The following is a 12,522-nucleotide window of genomic DNA, read 5'->3' on the forward strand; positions in this document are numbered from 1 at the left end:
TCATTATTACATAGTTCAGGCACCCCCGTCTCCTGCCTAGTGAATGAACTGGTGCCACCCACAGTGAGCTGGGTCTTTCTACATCAATTAACAATCAACACAATACCTTTGGTTTTGGAATACTATGTTGTCCATGGGCAAGTTTGATCTAGATACTTCCTTACCATTATTCTCTTCTGAGGTAATTCTATATTGTGTCAAGTTGGCAGTTTAAACTAACTAGAATACTTGAGAATATGTTTTAAGACTGTATCTAATGGAGGATTCACTCCTACAATATTGTGACTTAAGTTTCTGCATTTTGACCTCATATCACTATAACATTGAGACAGGTACTTTAAAAACCCAGTTGAATCTCTGACCTCTTTCATTTTATTTTTAAAAATTAAATCTGAGAACTTCATACAATGGATTTCAACAAATTCACCCCGCCCCAACTCCTCCAACTCTTCTAACTCTTCCTTACCCATTAAACTTTGTGATATCCTCATTAAAATAATCTAGTCCAATTTGTGCTGTCCATATTAGGTGTGTGGTCTTCCAGCTGCTGGAATCCTTGCTCTTCCTTCTCAGTAGCTATGAAATGTCAACAGTTCTTCAGTTAGGGATGACACTTTATACACACCGTTCCTCACCTTGCTGGGTTTTTGTCTGGCTTGAGCTTGCTCTGGTTTTCAGTATTTGTCACAACCACTATGAGCTCATGTGCACAGAATGTGCAGTAAACAGACTCCCTGTAGTCACTTCTTTAGCTTCCCACCCCATCTTCGACAGCGATCCTTGAACCCTGAGAGGTAAGGGTGTGAGATAGATGTCTCATTCAGAACCGAGTATTCCTCATTATCTTATTCTTGGCATCACGGCCAGTTGTAGATCTCTGTGTTAATCATCACATACTGCAAGAAGAAACTTCTCTAATGAGTATTGAGAGATGCAGTAAAGTAGGGAACAGGGGAAACCCTGAGTGAGGGAAGTCCCAAGTAAATGGAAATTTTGTCAAGGACGTAGTCTGTGGAGGACTGAAGACCAGTTGGTTCCAGATAAATTGGCAAAGCCATTACTTATATGGGCCAGGCTAGAGAGAAATGACCAAACTTTCCTCTGGAGACTGAGAATGAGTGCTATGAACAGTCAATCATTGTGTGCAAAGATGAGCGACTGCCGCTTCCTTTTCCTAGATTGCCTTTAAAGACATCCTATGGAGAGTAGCTACCCCCTCCAGTAAAGGTTACAGGTTGCTGTGGTAGTGATTTGTGAACCTTATATGATCCCAAGTGTGTGTGTGTGTGTGTGTGTGTGTGTGTGTGTGTGTGTGTGACACACATTCTCTTCAAGGATTTTCTATGACCCAATCTAGGGATTGTTTTAATCCTATGTTCATTAGTAGAATGATAATAGTAGGTTCTCTCATAAGGCTTATGACCTGTCTAGTCACAGGTTGCTAGCCCTAATAAAGGTTCCCAGTGTAGGTTTCCTTTTGTGGAGCAGGCCTTAAATCCAGTCAGAAAATACTTGCCTACTCTACTACTCTACTCTAATGGGAGTCCATTATATTTGTTTCTCTATTTCTCCAGTGTGTTTGCACTGCTAGGCCCTTCATGACTGGAGCTCACAGACTTCACAGCTGGAAAGACTGATGATTGCTTGCTCTTCTGCTCTCTGCATGCATCTTCCAGCACTTTTACAGCTAGCCAGTGGTGATGGAACTTCCAGCTCAATACTGGGTTGGTTTCTCCACGTTTTATGACCTAAATATTTATTGTTTTCAGAAATAGAGTCTTAGAGTCAAGTTCTGGAAGAACCAAGAGCATCAGTAATAGAGTACAGTGTTTGGGGGATTGGGTCAAAGGAACCTCATTGGCTGACAACTACAAAAGATGTAATCAGTTTTTGCAACTGGGATTTTTTTTTATTTGTTCACCAGTGGTGTGTAGTAGGGTCATTTTTGCTACATTAAAAGCTAAGTCAATTTAACCCCCTTTTTATACATGTATTTGTATATATTTTAGGAAATTTTACAATAGTGCTGAGGAAGTTTCTATAATAGTAGTTTCCACAGGACTTTTTAAAAGGGGTAGTGTTATTTAACCTTTATGTTACTTCCTCTATGCTACCTTCCCACTTCTTATCCTATTTAAATTTTCCTGTCCCATTTCTCACCTTTTTGTGCTACAGCATTCTATCACTCCTTGAATGACTCACACAGCAATGGCCTCTTATTTATTTCATGATTGCTATGGGTTTAAAATTAAACACAAATTTCTAATGATTCAGAGCTAAAATCCACTGAACTTCAAATGGATGGAGGACTTCAATATAAGACCTGATACCCAGACACTGTAAGAGAAGAAGGTAAGGAATATATTTGAACTAATTGGCACAGGAAAGGACTTTCTAATCAAGATCCCAGTAGAATGGGCATTAAGACCAACCATTGACATATGGGACCACATAATATTAAAATAAGCTTCTTGCATAAGAAACAATATGAAGAATGGGAAAAGCCTTTATCAGCTATATATCTGACAGAAAGTTAATATCTATAATATGTGAAGAACAAGAAAAAATGCAAGCATCAAGAAAACAAGCAACCTAGTAAAAATGTGGCATGGAACTAAACAGAGAGCTCTAAAATACAAATAGCTGAAAACACTTTAAAAGCATCCCAAACCAGGGATGGGCCAAGTAAAACTATGTTGAGATCTTGGCTTACCCCAGTTAGAACGGTCAAGTGGACAGGAAACACTTATTCAATGCTGATGGGACTATCAGCTGCTGCAGCCACTATGGAAATCAGTGAAAAGATTTCTCAAGAAGCCATTACGTAATTTAATCATACCACTCCTGGGCTTATACCCAACAGATTCTCTTTATCCTATTGCAGAGATACCTATAGAGATAACAGAAGTGTCAATACTTACGGAATGGAGTATTACTCAGCTGTGAAGAAGCAGATGGGTGGAGCTGGAAACAATCATCCTGAGTGGGGTAACACAGACCTAAACAGACAACTGTTACTTGTCTTCCTTTAGTGGATGTTAGCTATGAATCTTTGGGTATTTGTGTTTCATTTAGATTTCCATAAAGGTAAAGAAAAAAGGCTATAAAACTTACAGCTAGTTTATTTCAAGATATTTTATTATTTATCTGCACTATTCTGTTATTTCCTAGAGGAGATTTTCAAATGCAGGTTTTTAAAATTTTAATTGTCGTAGTTTTAATTATTTATATTTCTTTCCTAAGTTCTTAGTAGTTTGTGCTGTATCTGAGAAACAGACAATGCCTTTTGTTTGACTTTTCTACAAGTAGCCGATGACAATTGAGTGGGGCAGCACATCTTAATTTGGATGCAAAATTTTTGCTGAAAAACACTTATATGCCAGGGTGAGGGGGATAGTCAGGGGTCCTCCCACGTGTTCAGAGGACATTACAGTAGGATAATGTCAAGGGGAGGGAAGATGGGGAAGTATTGTAGGAGAGGTGACAGGAAGGAGTACAATGAGCAGGATGTAAAGTGAATAAGTAAAAATATAATAAATTAAAGAATAAAAATTTACCTTTGTATTTTAGAACTTTATTGAATTTGAAGTTGACGGGTAGATTCATATAATTTTAAATACTTAAACAGTTTCCAATAAATGCACTGAGGATCAGTTTTTAAACAAATGAACTAAAGATTAAACTAAATACAATTGAAATAAATTAGAATAAAATGTTATTTGGAATTCATTGCATTTCATTGAAGCTAAACATCCAATTTGTTAGTTACACCAATTACATTCCAAAGCCCACAGATGGGTGGTGGCTACAGTCGAGGAAAGCACAGGTTTAGGTAATTGGCTGCTATTCTGCAGGATCACCAGTACTTCATTTAGCAACTTAAAAGAAGCTTTGCTTAGTTATTATTTTTATGTGTGTGAGCACACCTGTTTGAATGCATGTACAGCATGCACACCTGAGCATTGCCGAGACATTTCCCCATTTCCCTTTGTAACTTTTAAACTTCTAGAGTACTTTAAAAATACATATTTGGTATGTAATATCACTTTTCCTTTCAAGCAATTTTGAGTCACAATGATCACATTCTGCTTCCAGGAGAATTATGCTTGATGCTTTTATAGTTTCAGGGCCCTTTAAGCTGCTGTCTGGGAATGCAGTTACCGAGTTGGCATATATTATCAATTGCCCATGAAACTGTGCTTATTCTAGGGGATGACATTTTCATCCTCTGACTAGATGACTGGCTACGCTTCTCATTTGGGTGCATACAAGCTTTCATTGTTTGCTTATATGTTTTACTGTCAAGAGCGTGTCTAGAATTCGCTAGAAGAATTTAAAAGGGCAGTGTTGGATATTTTTTTTATAGGTGGTATATTCTAAGCCTTCAGGATTCTTGATGCATTTACAGATAATGAGCACACATGTGTGATTGAGATTTAGTGTGGAATTTACTTAGTATGTTTATACTTTATTCTGTGACATGACTTTTGCATACCTGTCATGCTGAGTGAGGGAATGCTCTCTCTGTCCTTCCTTTCCACCCTTCTCATTGTCTTTGTTTTAAACTTAGCAATGTCTTTGAATTAAATTGGTGTGTGTGTGTGTGTGTGTGTGTGTGTGTGTGTGTGTGTGTGTGCTTTTTTCCAGGGTATTTCTCTGTGTGTAAGTGTAATTGAAATATCTTAGTGGTTTCATTACAGTAGGATAATGTCAAATTCTTATATATAATAAAAATTCCAAGCTTAGATTAATTAACCATTTAATCATTGTTTGAATGGGTTGTATGCTTGTGTTCAGTACAATGTGTTTTCTAAGAGAGAATTCTTGACCCTTTATTCTGCAAGTAACTTATGTTTTATGATATATGCCATTTACTACAGTGAATATGTTAACATCCTGGACAAGGAAGCTGCAGCCATTCGCTAGTTTGTAATCATGGTAGTACATAAGTGTCTGTTATAATCAGAATGTAAAGGAAGCAAAACAGTGGAGTTAAGCTTGAAAAAAGCATGTAATCTGTTCCTCTCCTCCTCATTGAAAATTAAGGCTTAGTGGTAAGGATTGAATGAGCCTTGGTCATTATTAACTTGTTCAAAGTTAGGACACTGAAAGTATAGTGGATTGTTGTGAGAAAGAACAGAAGAGTTTGTACTATAATTGAACTTTTTAAAACAGTAACTGCAAACCCAATTAGAGAGAAAGAAAAAGGAAAACAGAGGCAAAAACAGTGAATTATGTTAGTGGAAGAACAATAGAAGTTTGTGTGCAGGGAACTGTGCTTGTCTCTTCCTTTAGTCTGGTGCAAAGAACAGGGGCCTATGTTGCTTCCATAGTTACACAGAAGTCAGAGCTAGGGGAAAGTGGTAAGTTTGAGTGATATATGGAAGAAGCATAATTCTAGGATGATGGGGCTAGAAATAGAAAGACAGTAACTCAAGGAGGAGGATGTCCTGTGGAAGTATCCATGGCTGTGGGTAACTGCTGTCCACTCCATGAGACCATCAGAAAATGCCATAATGTTTTTCTGTCTCATTCTTGTCTATAAGTTCTCAGCACTTCTTGACTACATCACAAATTATAGAGTGATTGCATTTCTGGTGTGCTTGTGTGCATGTGTGTAAGAACTGGCAGATCCCAGGCTAGGTGTAGTGTAGCACCAGGGAAAGGCTAATTTGTGTATGAAAGACACATTAGTCCATGGAATTATAAGTACCAAAATTGAGAGTGTACATAAAATTTTATGGTATCTTGGCTGAATAATTTTATATTCATCGAGCCTAATTAAAAAACAAACAGGCAAAAAACTCCAAAAAAACAAAACAAAACAAAAATAAAAACAAAAACAAAAACCAAAGCTAAGCAAAACAAGAATGAGTCTATCTTTAAAAAAAAGTGAGGGTTTCTGTCTACTGCCTGAGCTGATCCTGTGCCACATGATCTGTACCCAGGTCTCACTGGGAGAGAGCTGATCTCCCAGGAGTTCTGACACACCTGAGAGCACAGGTGAGATTACCACTTCTGCTCAGAGGGACCCCCTGGAGCCCTCAGGACACAAAAACAGAGGCACAGTCTGGGACAGGATCCTTTCAATTTTTGTCTGCACCTGCAACTGACCCAGTACCACAGTTCTCTGTACCCAAATGCTGCCAGGAGAAAGCTGGTCTCACAGGAGTGCTGATGCACAGGCTTATAGGAGGGTCAAGCCACTGTCAGAGACCGTAGGACCAGCTAAGACAAGAATAACCAGATGGCCAGAGGCAAATTCAAGAAACTAAGTAACAGAAACCAAGGCCACTTGGCATCACCAGAACCCAGTTCTCCCACCACAGCTAGTCCTGGATATCCCAACACATTGGAAAATCAGATTAGATTTAAAATCACATCTCGTAATGTTGCAAGAGGATTTAAATAAGGAAATAAATAACACCTGTAAAGAAATACAGGACAATACAGGTAAACAAGTCGAAGCCATTAAAGAGGAAACACAAAAATCCTTTAAATAATTATAGAAAAACTCAACCAAACAGGTGAAGAAATTGAACAAAACCATCCATGATCTAAAAATAGAAATAGAAACATTAAAGAAATCACAAAGGGAGACAACTGGAGATAGAAAGCCTCGGAAAGAGATCAGGAGTCATAGATGCAAGAATCATCAGCAGAATACAAGAGATAGAAGAGAGAAACTCAGGGGCAGAAGAAACCATAGAAATCATTGACACAACCATCAAGAAAAATGCAAAACTCAAAAAGCTCCTAACCCAAAACATCTAGGAAATCCAGGATAAAATGAGACAATTAAACCTAAGGATAATAGGTATAGAAGAAAGCCTATTCCCAAATTAAAGGGACAGTAGGTTATCTTCAACAAAATTATAGAAGAAAAGTTCCCTAACCTAAAGAAAGAGATGCAAGAAATGCATACATGTACAAGAAGCCTACAGAACTCCAAATATATTGGATTAGAAAAAAACACCTCCCGTCACATAATAGTCAAAACACTAAACGCACAAAACAAAGAATGAATATTAAAAGCAGTAAGGGAAAAATGTCAAGTAACATATAAAGGCAGACCTATCAGAGTTACACCAGACTTCTCAACAGAGACCATGAAAGCTAGAAGATTCTGGGCAGATGTCATACAGACCCAAAGAGAACAAAAATGTCAGCCCAGGCTACTATGTCCATCAAAACTCTCACTTGGCATAATGAAGAAACCAAGATACTCCATGACAAAACCAAATTTATACAATATCTTTCTATAAATCCAGCCCTACAAAGGATAATAGATGGAAAACTCCAATACAGGGAAGGAAACTACAGCCTAGAAAAATCAAGAAAGTATTTTTCTTTCAACTAACCTAAAGAAGATAGCTACACAAACATAATTCCACCTCTAACAACAAAAATAACAGGAAACAACAACCATTATTTTCTAACATCTCTCAACATCTATGGACTCAATTCCCCAATAAAAAGACATAGACTAACAGATTGGATATGTAAACAAGACCCAGTATTTTGCTGCATACAGGAAACACACCTCAGTGACAAAGGCAGATACTTCCTCAGACTGGGAAAAAAATCTTCCAAGCAAATGGTCCCAAAAAACAAGTTGGAGTAGACATTCTAATATCGAATAAAATAGACTTTGAATCAAAAGTTATCAAAAAAGATAAGAACACCTCATACTCATCAAAGGAAAAGACCAAAATATACTCTCAATTCTGAATATCTATGCTCCAAATGCAAGCACACCCACATTCAGAAAAGAAACTTTACTAAATCTCAAAGCACATATTGCACTGCACACAAAAATAGCGGGAGACTTCAACATCCCACTCTCATTAATGGACATGTCTCTGAAACAAACTAAACTGAGACAGAGGGAAGCTAATAGAAGTTATCAACCAAATAGATGTAACAGATACCTGTAGAATATTTCATCCTAAAACAAAAGAATATATCTTCTTCTCAGCATCTCATGGTACCTTCTGCAAAATTGACCATATATTCAGTCACAAAACAAGCCTCAACAGATACAAAAAGATAGAAATAATCCCATGCATCCTATCAGAGCACCAGGGTCTAAGGCTGGCCTTCTATTACAACAAAAATGACAGAGACATAAAGCCCACACACATATGGAAGCTGAACAATGCTCTATTCAATGATAACTTGGTCAAAGAAGAAATAAAGAATGACTTTTAAGAATTTAATGAAAATGAAGGCACAACATACCTAAACTTGTGGGACACAATGAAAGCAGTGCTAAGAGGAAAACTCATAGCTCTGAGTGCCTGCAGAAAGAAACAGGAGAGAGCATATATCAGCAGCTTGACAGCACACCTAAAAGCTCTAGAACAAAAAGAAGCAAATACACCCAAGAGAAGAAGAAAGCAGGAAAGAATCAAACTCAGGGCTGAAATCAACCAAGTACAAACAAAAAGGACTATACAAAGAATCAACAAAATCAGGAGCTGGTTCTTTGAGAAAATCAACAAGATAGATAGACCCTTAGCCAGGCTAACCAGAGGGCACAGAGAGTATCCAGATTAACACAATCCGAAATGAAAAGGGAGACAAAACAACAGAAACCGAGGAAATTAAAAAAATCATCAGATCCTACTACAAAAGCCTATACTCAATGCAACTGGAAAATAAGGAAGAAATAGACAGTTTTCTAGACAGATACCAAGTACCAAATTTAAATCAGGATCAGGTAAGTCATCTAAACAGTCCAAAATCCCCTAAGAAATAGAAGCAGTCATTAAAAGTCTCCAAAAAAAATGACCAGATGGGTTTAGTATAGATTTCGATCAGACCTTCATAGAAGACCTAATACAAATGTTGTCCAAACAATTCCACAAAATAGAAACAGAAGGAATACTACCCAATTTGTTCTATGAACCTGCAATTACCCTTATATCTAAACCATAGTAAGACCCAATAAAAAAGAGAACTTCAAACCAATTTTCCTTATGAATATCAACGCCAAAATAGTCAAAAAATTCTTGCAAACTGAATCAAAGAACACGTCAAAATGACCATCTATCATGATCAATTAGGCTCCATCCCAGGGATGCATGGATGGTTCGATATAAAAAAAAATCCATAATGTAATCCACTATATAAAGAAACTCAAAGAAAAAACACATGATCATCTCATTACATGCTGAGAAAGCATTTGACAAAATTATACACCCTTCACAGTAAAAGTCTTGGAAAGATCAGCAATCAAGGCCCATACCTAAACATGGTAAAGCAATATACATCAAACCAGTAGCCAACATCAACTAAATAGAAAGGAACTTGAAGCAATCCCACTAAAATCAGGGACTAGACAAGGCTGACCACTCTCTCCCTACCTATTCAATATAGTTCTCAAAGTCCTAGCCAGATCAATCAGACAACAAAAGGAGGTCAAAGGCATACATGTTGGACAGGAAGTAGTCAAAATATCACTATTTGCAGATGATATGATAGTATACTAAAGCGACCCTAAAAATTCCACCAGAGAACTACTAAGCCTGATAAACAACTTCAGCAAAGTGTCTGGATGTAAAATTAACTCAAACAAATCAGTAGCTTTCCTGTACTCAAAGGATAAACAGGCTGAGAAAGAAATTAGGGAAACGGCACCCTTTGTAATAGTCACAAATAATATAAAATACATTGGTGTGACTCTAACTAAGTAAGTAAAAGATCTGTATTACAAGAACTTCAATTCTCTGTAGAAGATCTTGAATTCAAGAAGAAATTCAAGAATATGGAAAGATCTCTCATTCTCATGGTTTGGCAGTATTAATATAGTAAAAATGGCCATTATGCCAAAAGCAATCTACAGATTCAATGCAATCCCCATCAAAATTCCAACTCCCTTCTTCATAGAGTTAGAAAGAACAATTTGCTAATTCATTTGGAATAACAAAAAACCCAGGATAGCAAAAATGATTCTTAACAATAAGAGAACTTATGGGGTAATCATCATCCCTAACCTCCCATTGTATTACAGAGCAATAGTAATAAAAAAACTGTATGGTACTGGGTATCAGTGGAATAGAATTGATGACTTAGAAATGAACTCACACAGCTATGGTTAATTGATCTTTGACAATGGAGCTAAACCATCCAGTGGAAAAAAAATTTTCAACAAATGTTGTTGGTTCAACTGGTGGCCAACATATAGAAGAATGCAAATTGATCCATTCTTATCTCTTTGTACAAAGCTCCAGCCTAAGTGCATCAAACCAGGTATACTGAAACTAATAGAAGAGAAAGTGGGGGAAGAACCTAAAACATATGGGCACAAGGAAAATTTTCCTGAAAAGAAGACTAATGGCTTATGCTCTAAGATCAAGAATCAACAAATGGAACCTCATAAAACTACAAAACTTCTGTAAGGCAAAGGACACTGTTAATAGGATGAAACAACAACCAACAGATTGGGAAAAGATCTTTACCAATCCTACATATGATAGAGGGCTAAAATACAATATATACAAAGAACTCAAGGAGTTAGACTCCAGAGAACCAAATAACCCTATTTATTAAAAATGGGGTACAGAACTAAACAAAGAATTCTCAACTGAGAAACATTGAAAGGCTGAGAAGCTCCTAACTAAATGTTCAACATACTTAATCATCGGATAAATGCAAATCAAAACGACCCCGAGATTCCACTTCACATTAGTCAGAATAGCTAAGATAAAAAATTCGGGTGACAGCAGATGCAGATGTGGAGAAAGAGGAATATTCCTCTATTGTTGGTGGGATTGCAAGCTGGTACAACTACTCTGGAAATCAGTGTGGCAATTCCTCTGAAAATTAGACACACTACTACCTGAGTTCCCAGCTATACCACTCCTGGGCATATACCCAAAAGATGCTCCAACATATGACAAGGACACATGCTCCACTATGTTCATAGCATCCTACTTTATAATAGTCAGAACCTGGAAAGAACTCAGATGCCCTTTAACAGAGGAATGGATACAGAAAATTTGATACATTTACACAATAAAGTACTACTCAGTTCTTAAAAACAATGACTTTATGAAATCTTAGGCAAACGGATGGAACAAGAAAATATTATCTTGAATGAGATAACTCAATCACAAAAGAACAAACATGGTATGTACTCACTGATAAGTGGATATTAACCCAAAAGGTTCAAATACTCAAGATACAATTTACAGACCATATGAAGCTCATGATGGTGGAAGAACAAAGCGTGGATGCTTCAGACTTTCTTAGAATGGGGTACAAAAATACTCTCAAGAGGAAATATGGAGACAAAGTTTGGAGCAGAGACTGAAGGAAAGGCCATCCAGAGACTACCCTTCCCCAGGGTCCATCCCATATACAGCCACCAAACCCAGGCAATATTGTGGATGCCAAGAAGTGCATGCTGACAGGAGCCTGATATAGTTGTCTCCTGAGAGGCTTTGCCAGAGCATGGCAAATACAGGGGCAAATGCTAGCAGCAAACCTTTGGATTGAGAATGAGGTCCCCATTGGAGGAGTTAGAAAAGGGACTAAGGAGCTGAAGGGGCTTCCAACCCCATCAGAACAACAATATCCACCAACCAGAGCTCCCAGGGACTAAACCACTACGTAAAGTGTACACATTGACAGACCCATGACTCCAGCTGCATGTGTATCAGAGGATGGTCTTGTTGGGCATCAATTGGAGGAGAGGCCCTTTGTTCCATCAAGGCTCAATGCCCCAGTGTAGAAGAATGTCAGTGAGGGAAAGTGGGAGTGGGTTATAGCCTCATAGTAACAGGGGGGAGATAGTGGCTTTCTGGAGGGGAAACTGGGAAAGAGGATACCATTTGTAATGTAAATAAAAAAATCCAAGAAAAACCTTTTGAAATGTAAATAAAAAATGAAAAAATGTCAGAAATGTGTGAATTTAATTAACTGTAATAAAACTGTTGTACTGTAGCATATCTAAAATAATGCTTAGTGATTATAGAATAAAACATTAGCATTTGTGCTTTTTACAATTACTTAAAAATTATCACATTTTTCTGTGTAATAGTTAATTGTCCTACTACCTAAATCCCTTGGCAACAGCAAGTTAAAAAGAGAATGTTTTCCTTTAGCTCAAAGTTCCAATGAGTTCTTCTGGGGAGCCTCAACAAGAGGAGGATGAATTTAATTCTATATTCATTTCATCTCCACAACCCAAGGGATGGTGCAGCCCACAACTAAGGTTGACCTTTCAGTTAGACTGACCATGGTAATCTTCACAAGTATGCCCACAGTCTAACCCATTGCAGAAAGTCTCTTACCAGTGTGACCTATGGCTTGCTTCTTAGGTATTTCTTAAACATGTCATGTTGACATCAGCCAACGATTACATTATGTATATTATCAAATGTTTGCAATGTCTGGCTTAATAAGGAGCAGGATTTCTGTATCTTCTGTTGAATTCTTACTATATGGTGAAAAAGACACTTTATCTAAAAGGTATTTACTAACATGTGTCCCCTGTTAGCTGTTAAGAGTAAACCA

The sequence above is a fragment of the Rattus rattus genome, chromosome 6 (genome assembly GCF_011064425.1).
Source record: "Rattus rattus isolate New Zealand chromosome 6, Rrattus_CSIRO_v1, whole genome shotgun sequence".
In the NCBI taxonomy this organism is placed as follows: domain Eukaryota; kingdom Metazoa; phylum Chordata; class Mammalia; order Rodentia; family Muridae; genus Rattus; species Rattus rattus.